This window comes from Haemaphysalis longicornis, unplaced genomic scaffold (genome assembly GCF_048455015.1).
Source record: "Haemaphysalis longicornis isolate Haplotype H1 unplaced genomic scaffold, Haemaphysalis longicornis Haplotype H1 scaffold_8, whole genome shotgun sequence".
NCBI lineage: Eukaryota > Metazoa > Arthropoda > Arachnida > Ixodida > Ixodidae > Haemaphysalis > Haemaphysalis longicornis.
The window spans coordinates 90,394,918-90,408,385 of record NW_027526445.1 but is presented as its reverse complement, the minus strand read 5'-3'; positions in this window follow the sequence as shown (position 1 = coordinate 90,408,385).

Here is a 13,468-nt window from a genome sequence, read left to right as displayed (position 1 = left end):
TTGAACGCCTTTTATTTCATTGGCATTATTTTTCAGAAATTGCCACCTTAGACAATATTTCTGTTACATTATCGAGTTTACTGCAGCTCTTGAAGACGATGGTTAATAGTGGATCACGCGAACAGCCGGCTCAGAGCAGCTATTTGCAATCATAGAGCTGTGATGCCAGTATAGCGACAATAGTTTGGTCTTTCGGCTGCTGGCCGGTGCAGGTTAAATTCGATTTGCAGGGACTGTACTGCTGGGTGAAGAAAACGCAAAGCCGCTCACGCAAAGGAACTACAGAGTTTCTTTCGAACAGCTTAGAACTGCTGCGATTAGGCAAATTAAACATATCAAATGTTATCGCAAACATCAACATGTCACCATAAAAACATGACAACATGTAATGATAACCAAGAAAGCTACGTTTAACAAATGTGCGATAAACAGATATCGCTAATATCATTTTTCTACCTTAGGTACTATTAGTTGCACTCCAGTGCTTTCCAAGTTAGACCTCAAAACAACTACACTACGGAACAGTTCTCTACAAGTGTTACCAATTTTGACTAAATAATGACAGCAGTAGCCCATATTTATTCGGTATTGTGTGGGAGGACTATGTACTTAACAAAACACATTCTCTTTATTGCGTACAGCGAACTCTTACTTGCGCCTGTTCCCCATTCTTGGCAACTACGATTCGAGCTGAGTGTAGTGCTATTTCGTTTCGGTAAAAACTGCCGGCGCCAGGGTGACGCGTCGGCCAAGGACTACTTGTACAATACAGAGACTTCCCTTCGGCTTTGCATGGTCTACTTATATCAGCAGTACTCATAGTACCTGTGCACATCCAACACAAAGCCGCAAGTTCGTATTGAAGGAAAACTAAGACGAGATAAAAATTTGGTTTACTCAAGCAATGACCCAGTAACAATCATGGCAGTTACAATAAAAAACTTTGGTCAGCTAATTTCTACAATACCAAAAACACAATTCTTGCAACCTGCAAGTGCTGTATTTACAGAAAAGCGCGAATTATCTCTAGCGGCCATCTTGTTCGCGAATATCGCGAATTAAAAATAGAAGTTAGGCACTTCACATTGCCTGACATTTTTACCCTTTCCTCGCGTCTTTGTCGATTAGTGCTGTTTTGTTAGGTGCTTGAGCAGCTATATCGGTCTTGATCAATGTCCGAGGAATGAATATCCAGCTTGTCTTCTCGATAATAGAGGATCAATGCCCTAAACCAGACAGACCACTCGTTTCCTCCAATGGTTGCGAAACTTAAAGGGAAGGTATGCTCCCAACTCATTGGTAACGATTCGCGCTTTTCTATATTTATCATCTCCGCACTGGCAGTTACCCATAATCCACTGAACACGCAGTTGTTCCCGCACCATCAGCAGATGCGTGTTGCACATTACGTCGTAAATGGCCGTTTTCCGCAGCTACCGCAGCTCAACATTTACAACCAATGTCACGTTGCCGAAGCTTGCCTTTCATTCTGTATTTTTCCCTATAAACCAGCTGATACGTAACTACGGATGTACGTAATATCTTATCAGGCCGAGGCACAACCACAAACCGGCACTGAGCTCAGCAAGATGATTAGCAAGATGCTTAGTGAGACGGTTTATTCATGCTGACGATGGACCTGTTCGCCTGCTTCCCTGAAGAACGATCCCCGAAGACCGAGTAAAGGTTTTGTTGCCAAACCGTGATATAAGATTTCTTTCAGTAAAAAACGCCTAGCAAGGCCTGGCGGCTTTAAACGCCCCTTTCCGATTGTGCCTTATTTTCTAAAAAGTCTGGCAATGGCATTTCCCGCTTGCAGGTCTGCGCGGAAAAAGAAGTCACATCTCTATTTGAGTACCCTCTTGTCCCCGCCTGGTCCTTGCAGGGAAGTTACCCTGATGCCCAAAGGAACAACAATGTCTTGAACTATTTATTTCCACAAGAACAGCAGCACACATGACGGTGGAATATTGTTGGTGTTGCGCTACATGCGTTTGTATATATTTGTATGTTATTATAGCGAGAACAAAAAAAAAAGGAAGTGCCTGAGCTCAACTAACCTTGGATATGTAAAGCTATAGGTTTGCTTAGTCGGTTTGAGTTCTGGTTGCACTTGGTTAACCTTTGATATTGCTGCAATGCCTGCCGACCATGGCTGAAAGCCGTTCGGTCCCGTGCAACGCTCACAGAAGGAAGTCCGCCCTCAGTTTCATCCTCGGTGAACGCGGAGTTTCTCTTTCACGGCGAACCTGGCACAAGATCACTCACAGTGCCTGAGACGCCTCAGCGGCGCGTGCGTTGCAGGCTGCGGGTTTGGTGAGCCGTCGATCTGCTGAAGAGCCAGTCCGTCACCGCCGCGACGGGAGCGGGCGCTATGTTAGCCGCACTAGTTAAAATGGGGCCTTGTGCGCAGCGCCGACTTCGGGCCCGGAAAATCACGCCATGCGCTTCGAGGGGTGTGTCACCGAGGGTGTGTCTCCGGTCAAACGGGTAACTTGCACATCCTTCGCCAAACCGCTGGAAGAAAGTAGTAAAGCTTTGCTTGAAAAGAAACATGTTGCATTCTCTCGCGTGGCGCGCATGTCGCACACATTGTGTGTGCGTCGTCATGCCTGTACCTGTGCGTACCCCTTGCTAACACGACGTCGTATGCACGTGATTTTGGCCACGCGGGTGGCCGCGGCTCCTCGATATGCCACGTCGCGTTGATTAAGCGGAGAGAGTGGCTGTTCCATTTATTTGTGTGACAAGTTTGTGTGGCAATTCAAAGCAATTTTCTTACAAGCGAGTAAGGTTTGTAGTTGCTCAGTGGCTGCAAAGTGAGCACCGTAGCATCTCCGTTGTCCAAGAGCGTCCGGGCGGGCGGCAGTAGCAACGGCTGTATTACGTATCCCCGAGCTCAAACGCATTATCTAAACATCAAGTACATTTTAGCGCCGTCATACAGCCTATTGTCGCGAGACAGGAGTGCAGTCCTCGGCCCAGATCTGCTATTTGCCAGTTAGCGGGTTTCGCTATCGGCCAAAGACAACGCAGCTCTGGGAAAACACCTTCTCCTTCGCCAACTGCCCATAAATATCACTAGTCTTCCAGGCAAAAGCACTTCAGCGTGGGCATTTCATGTGGTGGGCGCGCATTCGTTTGTTACTGCGCCTGCTTTCCAATAGGGCCCAACAAAGGTTTTTTTTGTTCTCCGGCGGTGATGCGGAGTTCTCAAGAGCAATGAGAGCATTACCAGGCAATCCGTTGACACAACTGCTCAGAATCGTGCTATAACGGCGCAGAAAAAGACACGACGTTGTGGTTTTTGCTACAAGATTAGGACTTAATACTAATATAAAGCTTTCTTGTTTTTATTGTCGCAATGCAAAATGTTTCCGTTATAACTTTATAACCTTTTTAATGCAAAATATCGCTCGTGCTTCGCTGCCTTCACCACATACTAGGTATTGTCCCGGTGGGTATTTGCATAGATTGTGGCGTGGTGTAATAACGGACAACCGAAGACGACGGCGAAGAAGCGTGCACGCTTGTGCTTTGATCGCCATATGGGACACATTCGATTATCACTTCTGCTGAACTCACCGTTTAGGCGTGCCGCCTAATAGAGTGACCTTTCCTTTGGGGAGCCAACTTGCGTCTCCATCTGGAAGGACGCAACAGTGTTGGAAGGTGCTGTCGATGCCCGGGACAACCCCTGATTTCAGCCATGAAACACCTCGGCTCATCACCACTCCGGTCCTTCGGTGCAGCCGTTGCCATGTCTTCCCCTGAACGGGGCCTTCTTTCTGATTCGGGAATAAGGTGTGAACGCTCTGAGCCGGGAGAGATGGCTCAGGCTGTGACTACGTTCGTAATTCGTAATCTCCCAGCAGCTCAGCATTCCCACTTCCTTTCACGGGGAAGCCTAGGAAGACGTAGAAAACTATCTTGAAAGTACGATCGAGTCACCACATTTAACCAATGGAGCGACATTCAGAAACTCCAGAACGGCTATTAGTCACTTGACGAGGGTGCGAGAACGTGGTTTGAGAACCACGAAGGAAGCCTGCACACATGGGACGGCTTTTGTCGCCAAATCAATGAAAGCTTTCCAAATGACGACCTCCGCGACCATGCGCAGCGCCTGCTGGATGGGCGTTACTACATAGAAGCTCAAGGAGAGCTTTGCAGTGTTTGCGTTGAACACGGCCGGCCTTTTCCGCCGAGCAGACACCGATACAGCGGAAAGTAACAAAGTGCGTCATCTTATTCGCGGCATCATAGAACAGCGCTTCGCCGGTCTCGTGCGCAATCCACCGCGAATGGTCGACGAATTCATCCGTGAGCGTATTTCCATCGAGCGGGCTCTATAGCAGCATTGTCATCAGAACTACCGCATGGCCACAAGGACACCATCGAGCATCACCGCTCTGTTGGCCAGGGATGATGACCACCGTCTTCGCCACATCATCATTGTAGTCTTAAGGGAAGAGCTTGATAATTGTGACATCATTTCGTTGGAAGAGCCTGCACAAGCCCCAGTTGCAAACATTGTTCGTCACGAAATCCACAAAGCCCTTTCTTTGCCAGTGGCGCGAATAGAGTCGCCATGCAACACCTCCTACGCCAGCGCTCTCCCTTTCCATACGCCCGCCACAACCAGGCCCGCTGTGCTGACTCCTTCGTACCCTCGACCGCGCCCAGGCGACTTGCGGCCGCAGAAAGAAGTGCCGCCTCGCTAACAGCAGCCGTTCCACCATCGCTTGTCTTTCCCCTGTTGAAACGCAGTTTCGTCGACCATAAGTTCGCAAGAACTATCTCCGGCGTACTGCCAGTAACTGGCCTCTCTGCTACCACTGCGGGGCACCGGACCACATTTATCGGCCGGGCTCTATCGAGAAATCGGACAGAATAGCTGTCCACCTAAGGCCTTTCGTCTGCAGTTGCAAGAGGGACCTGCCGGTTTTTCGGAATACCTCGCCCAGCTTAGAGGCAACACGCCGTTTCGCCGATCGCGGTAACCGTCCAGCGCTTCCAACGCTTCTCCGAGCCGCCGCACTACTGGAACCGGACCTACTGGATGGTCTCCCACTCCGCCCTTGGAAACCGTAGCGTTCGGAGTGAATGTTGCTAACTGTAGCTGCACCGAAGGCCTCTCAGCGTTTGCGGAACGGGACGAAACGACCATCCAGAACTTCAACGACGGCGCAAATGCAAGTGCCGAATTTTTTGGCCATCCTCGATGGGCCGACATGGCGGCATTATTCGCCACCAGGGCGGACTACTCGATGATCAGTGAGAAACTTGCTGACATGCTCAGAATGTTTAAGACTCCGTAGGATGGACCTCAAATTTGTACTGTCGCTGGACACCTGGTGACACCTTTCGGGAAATGCACCGCTAGAATCTATATTGCCGATTCAGATTTTGACGGCGCGTTCGTCGTCATCCTACAGTGTTGCAGAATCCCATTAACAAGCATGGACGTCCTGCGCGAACATGATATCATTTCCAACATCCGTGATGATTTCGTCAGTTTTTCTACGAACGACACTGCAGCAGAAAGTACTGGCCATCAATGGGCAAACCTGGGAAGCGTTGACGACGATTTTAGCCTGCCACCAAGGGTCTGCATGCTTGTTTTATTAGGTGTGATGATGAATTCAGCAGTGACGGTATTGATGAGGTCATGAGTACCCTTCTCTTGGGTTGCGGTATCGCCATCGCTAGGGGCCTCGTGACACTACCCTGTGGAGACGTAGCGCTCCTTCTAACTTCATGAATGAACGCCGACGAATCGCCAAATGAACTGCTGTTGCCATCTTCGAAGAAGTATTTATCGGATCGAATAGCTTTGCCTGCATAGTGAATCTTCAAGTGCGGTCACAAACCAGCTTAAAAACGACGTTAACAGGAACTTACCACCGACAGAACAACACCAGCTTTCTGATCTTTTGAAAACTTTCCTACATGGCTTTTCTTCGGCGTCAGGAGTGCGGCAGACCAAGTTTGCGAAACATCGTATAATTATTGACGAAAATGAAAGACCCGTGCGTCACAACATATACCGAGTGCATGCATAAGAGTTGGATGTGAAAGGCAGCAGCTTCATTAGATTCTCGAGGAAGACATCATCCAGCCGTCGACAAGCCCCTGGGCGTCACCCGTCGTCATGGTAAGAAAGAAGAATAGTAGCCTAAGATTAAGCGTCGATTACCGCAACCTCAACAAGACAGTCAAAAACTACGTCTATCCCCCACCTAGGATAGACTCCCTCGACCGATTAAGACATTCCCGCTACTTTCAGTCTATGGACCTAAAGAACGGATACTGGCAAACTGAAGTCGATGAGCGAGACCGGGAAAAGGGCGTATTTGTTACTCTCGACGAGCTTTGCGAATTTAAAGTCCTTCCTTTTGGTTTGTTGTCGGCATCCGCTGCTTTTGAGAGAATGATGAAGACTGTTCTGTCGGGCTTGACATGGTAAACAGGCTTAGTGTACTGTCACGGCGTCGTCGTGTTTTCGAAGGCCTTTCAAGAACACCTGCAACGACTATCATTCATCGTTCAGGCCATCCGATCGGCCGCGCTCACCCTAAAGCCGGAAAAATGCCACTTTGGGTACAAAGAACGACTGTTCCTTGGTTACGGAGTGAGCCAATCCGGCATCCGTCCACATTCCGATGAACTTGATGCCGTCTCCATGTTTCCAACACTAAAGACAAAAAGACTAATCGGCACTTATTAACGTTAAGACCACGTTTTTGCAAATTTATTTTCACGCGCGTTGAAGGCAGTCTGCGTGGAGGGACCGAACCAGAGTTGCGCTGCTGGGCCGCAGCTAGCGCTGCGGTCACCTGGCAAACTTCGGTTTCCTGAGCCTATCGCGACTCACCTAGAGTTACTTATTAACTTACCGCCGTAGCCTTACCAACCTTAATAAGAGTACATTTTTATGGTAATTTGCTTCTTTTTTGGCCTTAAACACACAATAACTGCAGAAAAAATGTAGTCGGTTGTGTTACTCCGCAGGCTTCGAAAAACTTACCAATTAATGACCTTAGGGCAGTAGGGCTGAGGCCGCTCGTCGCCATTTCTGGTCGTATTTCTTCTGATTAATCATTTTTTTACTTCCTTATTTCCGACTAGTTGTATTACACTTTTCGGAGTTTTTTTGTATTTAAACGAGTTGGCAATTTGAATAGCGTTTTTCCCTAATCCTATATCGTAGCAGCGGCCAAACACCAATGTGTAATTTCTGTGTCCCCGATGAGTGAAGGAAGTGAGGCTGTTTGAAATAAACAGTGACACATTTACTTTAACACATTTGGCTGAACGAGACCTATCTGGTTGTGGAGTAAATCTAACACTTATTTACATTTGAGGCGGAGTGCCCAAGTACACGTTCCAGCATGGAGCTCCACTATATTGAGTTCATAGGGTTTTATAATAACGTTTTAACGTTTACCACAGGGCAGCCTCCCGCTGCAAACTCCTGCCGTCATGAGCCCCTCCTTAGCACCAACCGACGTTATTCTAGTTGGCGTTGCTAGCTATATGAATTATTTGCGCTCCTGGAGCGAAAAGAAAAGAAGATATATTTTCAATTTTGTTTCATGTTGCACGCAGCTTCTAACTAATCATTGACAGGTAAATATCTCGAAGCTACACTTATCAGCTAACAAAATATACTATGATATTATTTACCACCAAGCAAAATTAAAAGATACAATTTTTATTTTTAGTTCATGTTGCAGGCAGCTTCTAACTAATCAATGGAATAAATCTTTTGTGCAACACTTTTCAACTGACAAAATATTCATTTGGAAACATTTCACATAGGGTTATTTTTTTGCAAGAATTGGGCGATGCTACATCTTGAAGGTGAGCAGTAAAGGGACAACTGCAACGTTTCTATCAGGCATATCCCAGCTGTGAGAGTGAAGTGCTGCTTGACCAGACACTATCCTAAACTTCCATCTACTATATAGCATTCTGAATAGATGAATTTCGTCGGAGAGGCGCGTCGCTAATGCATGCATAATGTTCCGTGCTGCATCAACGGAGTCGCTGGGTTGCTGATGATAATGGAGCAACGGCGATGAAGATAGAGGCCCCAGTACCAGGCAATTTTTTTTCTTGGTGATGAAAATGGATACAGTCTTTTCAGGTAGATTTGTGCACCCTGCAGTTCATAAGGAACCACTTCATTATCAGCATCATCATCATCATCAGGCTATCTACGCCCAATGCAGGGCAAAGGCCTCTCCCATTATTCTCCAATTACCTCTGTCCTGGGCCAACTGTGCTTAGGCCAAGTTGTGACCCCAGATCCCAACCATGAGGCAGAGATAATTAGAAGGATAAGAATGGGGATTGGGTGCATACAGCAGACATTCTCAGATAATGAAGGGCCGCCTACCATTGTCGCTTGAGAAGAAAGTATGACAGCTGCATCTTACCGGTACTCACCGACGGGGCAGAGACTTGGAGGCTCACTAAGAGGGTTCAACTTAAATTGAGAACGACTCAGCGTGCAATGGAGCGGAAAATGATAGCTGTAATATTAAGGGACAAGAAGAGAGCGGAGTGGGTCGGGGAACAAACACGTGTTACGGACATATTAGTAGAAAATAACAAAAATAAATGGACGTGGGCAGGGCATGTAATGCGAAGGAAAGATAACCGCTGGTCATTAAGGGTAAGTAGAGTGGATCCCTAAGAAGGCAAGCGTTGCAGAGGGCGGCAGGAAGTTAGATGGGCAGATGAGATCAAGAAGTTTGCGGCGATAAATTAGTCACAGTTGGTACAGGATCGAGGTAATTGAAGAGTAATGGGAGAGGCCTTTGCCCTGCAGTGGGTGTAGATAGGCTGATGATGATGATGATGATGGCGATGACGCAATAGTTACTGGTATGACTACACTAGCGCTCGAAATGGTATGTATGGTCAGTGCCAAGCACATCAAAAAACGGGTTTGAAATCTCTAGGTGAAAATGACTAAATTGACCCAAAAGACAATAAATATGATTTTTTCTACATTTTGATGTTGTCGGAGTCGGCGTCGATGCATGCCACTTGACCGTTTTTATGCCATTCAAGTTTAGCGTTCACTTATATGGATCTTAAGTGCTTTGCGTTTTGCTGAAATTGTTTCTGCGGGCATATGCTTATGTTTTGATTATCGGACGCTGCCTAATGTTATATCTATAACACCGGTAAAAATGTATTGCTCGCTTCTGGAAACGCCGATTTCGTTCATAAAATTAGTCATGGAACGTCAGTACAAAAATATTTACGGTGAGCAAAGTTCTAGGGGTGTTTTATTTTTTCACACGGCGTACTTTAGGCAAGAGTTGTTTTATATACTACGTATTGCCGCAGTGCATGTTTAAAAAGCCAACCTTCTTTTTTCGTTTTGCCAAAACACTGAAAACACAGTCAAATAACGGAAGCAAATGCGCGCCTTTCTACATCTTCTAACACATGCTCATGCCATTGGCGGACACCGAAAAAAGAAAACAAAAAAACATTCGAAGCAGTTCGTTAACTACCGAGTTGCGTCGTTGAATGGGCATAATCAGAAAGCGCCAGGAAGAGCACAGGTCAGTAAAAAAACGAGAATTGGTATTTATAAATACGGACTATCATTCTTCCTTATGCTATTTTGGCAACATGATTTTGGAGTACACTGCTCCTAAAAAACGCATGTAGAGTAACTGTGAATATATGAATTCTTTAGCGGGTACTGGAATGAATGTGTGCCACAAAAAATTACTCCCGTTGATATACGCGCTGTTAACGAAAGTCTTAGTTAATTTCATTGTAAACAGCCTCGATTCCCGACAACCTAGTGATAAGCAGGGTTTAGGAAGCGGCAGTCAACCATGGATTACATTCATGTTGTAGATAACGAGACCGAAAAACTCGCAGTATAAATTAAACCACTTTACATGGTCTTTATTGACTATGAGAAAACATTTGACTCTGCACAACCTGCGGCCGTGATAAAATAAGACGCAGCCCTTTTTGATGATATATATAAGGGCTGTACACGCAGGCTAAAACGTCACAAGGCAGGCGATAAATTTCTCATATGATAGGAAGGCAGACAAGAAGACACAAACTCGTCAAAACAGCATGTCTTTTTTGGGTATTCAGAAAGCTTTACTAGGAAAACACAACAGTTGAGTAATTTCAAGTTTCCGGCCAACATAGTATTGCTGAGTGAGACCAGCGAACACCCGCAAGAAATGCTTGAAGAACACAAATAATGGAGCATGGCCTTGAGGCTAAACATATATATGAATAAATCTCAACTAAGGGGAATACGCATGCCGTAAGCGTCGTCCTCATCAGCTTAGGAAACGATGCACTGGAAGAAGTAAAATAATATAAACCCAACCACAGAATAGGTATGGGCTCAGGAGCACTTGGTTGGCACCCCCAAATAATGAAAACTATGATAGCTACGTCACTCAAAAGAAAAATCTGAAACGGTGCACACTGTGGGTATTGACGCATGGAGCTCAAACTTGCCGCCTTGCCACCTTAAACTTGTCGCCTTTGGCTTTTGTGTACTTTAGGGTACCATTGTTTACATCCGCCTTGAGTCGAGCTACTGTACACTAGCAAGATGCAGAAAAGACGGGGAGTCGCGCTTCTGTTAATATTTAAAAGTACACCGTTCAGACCACTTGTTTGGTTTGTGCTAGCTGCTTTTGGTTTCCAGGCATCTTTGCGAGTTGCCGTTGCGTCATGAAGTGGCCGTCAACTGGGACGCTACGTTTCTCACAAACGAACCTATGCCACTCCAGGGGCCAACGCCGCAACCAATGAAAACCGAATATACCGAAAAAAAGTTGCTTCTGTTTTACATACCTGGGCTTATATTTTAGTGTCATTGGTAATCTAAGAATAAAAACTACGCACACGATGTCTTAGAAGTACAGAAGTTACACCTAGCAAATTATTTTCCTATGCCACTTACAGATACCAACAGAAACGGCGTGTGATGTCAGCTCTGTAGCCTTGAATACACTGTTACAGGAAGTTGTACCGCAGTATAGGCCCCGGACAGCGAAGTTTGCCGTGCGAGCGCAGCGCCAGCCGCGACAGACACGCGCAACTCTGGGTAGGTCCCGCCGCTCCGACCACCTTCAGCGCCAGTGAACGCAACTTTGCAAAATGCGTGTGTTATAACGTTGTTTGCGCGTATATGTACTACATAATGCAACAAAGTCATACAAAATGTTATGTAGTCGGGGGAAGCCACCAAATAAAACGGGGCGCTGATAAAATGCTGTCGCCTCGCTGTCGAGCCGTAGGCTAACACAACTGGGAAGCATGTGTTCAAGGCTTTGAATTCTCCCGCGGATTCTTCTTCTCAATTATTTTCGCAGATACCTTGCATGGTTACTGAATCTTGAAAGGCTCACATTAAGCGAGCGGATTACATGCTGCCGTGGTGTACGGTCAGCTTCTTAGTGGTTAGCAGGCGGTCAATACACGTAAGTGCGCTCTAAATTAGGTAACAAAGAGGGACCCCAAGCAGACTTATAGCAATGCAGTTTTATCACCCAGCGGTTCTACTCTGCTTCATCTAATATTCCACGTGCCTATACCGCCGTATTAAATATATATAACCACATATGGGGCGCGGACACTGATAGGCGTTAACGTTCCCAAATGTTTCGCGAGCTTTCCGATAGCATAAAATAACCGCCTCTTGTTGCAAAAGAAACAATGAAATTGTTGTCTAAGCCAGTGAAGTGAAAAGCAAAGAAAAATAGAGCTAAGGCGTGCCGCAATAAAAGTTCGAACAATAAGTATATAGGAAAAAAATCGCCTTCGGGGAGTAGAAAGGGAGGAGTACAAACTCTGTTTATCCCGTTCGTTGTGACTGCGGTCACTCTGGACCAGTGAGGGGTGTACTCAGGGAACTACATTTTTCTCACGTGACTTTTGTTGTAAAGGTGTTGACGGTAATAAAAGCGCTACTATTCCTACTTAAAGAAGGTCTCCTGCCGAACCCGTTGGCGTGGAGACAAAAAAAATACTGGAATATTATTACCCCGTAATTTATTTCGATACGCCAATTAGATGTTCTGCTTGCACCTCCCCATCGCATCCCTGCCCAAAGGAATTTTTGTGATAGCATTCTCCTGCAGAGCCCAAAAGCCCAAAAGTTTCTACGCGAAGTGGGCACTTATAAACGTCCTCACTTTCGCTATACCCCAACAAACGTGAATTTCATACTGTTACATGTAGGGAGCATCACATTCGGATCAAAGCCCTATATTTAGTTAGTAGTTCTGCAGTCGCATGGAAGTGCACTCACATGGATGGAATACCCCGCGCGGAAACATCGCGCAACGTCTGATATAATTTCAGACAAAGCCTCCTGTTTTGTGGATAGAACAATATAAATTACGTTTTCTTTTGAAGTGAAACATGCTGATCTTGAGAAAGTTCTGCCCGCGGGCAGGCTGTACAAACGTTTCTCTTCTGTGCATCACTCCTATGCGGCCTTTATATGCCTTCCTATACGCGAGTTAACCGAATAAATCCTTCACCATTCACATGCACTATGTGGCAGGATTACTTTACAATCTCTTACTTCGGTTTAAGCCCAAAAGGGGCCACTCATATGCTTAATCCGCGCTACAAAAAGTAGAGCGCCGCCGAGCCAGCAGCGTACCGGCTTGCGCGGAACGACCCAGTGTTGTGCATATCTGCCGAAGGGGGCGCTGGGTGTTGAGGGCTCCGTGTCGCCTTCTGGGCGCTCTCCGGCGCCTATAGGCATCCCCGCAAAAGGCGTGATATGGCATTGAGCATATCTTTGCGGTTCACGGTGGAACCAATGAAAAACTTTATTTCAGTTTCATAGTGGTTAAGAATGCTCTGACTCTGGGGTAGTTTGTGTTAGTCGTGGTTTAAGTTCTTTCAAAAAATATATTTAGTCAGGCAACAGAAAATTTATTCTAGCATAGTTATTTTTTTTATTTTGCATAAACGATGTGGAGGGTGTGTAAAAAAGCATACGTCATGTATTTAGGCTGTGTAAAAAACGGACAATTAAAGCGAATGTGCGCGACCTTAGTACACAAACACGAATATTGTTACTTTCGTCGGTTGGTTTGGTATTCGAAAGTGCGGAAGTTATATGATAAGCACTTTAAATATGTCTACTAAAACGGTCACTGTCAGTGCCTCAGTGCTGGGCATACGTGTCTGGTCCAACTTTTCCTCTTTTTTTTCCTCTCTCTTTTTTGCCCATTTCCCCTTTCCCACGTGCAGGATAGCAAACTAGGCTCTAGCCAGGTTAACTTTCCTGCCTTTCTTCTACATTCTTCCTTCCTTCCTTCCTTCCTTCCTTCCTACTAAAACGGTAATCATAAAATGAAATAAATTATGCTAAAAAGCCATTGTATAGGAAAAATTTAAGATGAACACAAGTAGCAATCTTTATGCCGTACCTTGTAAT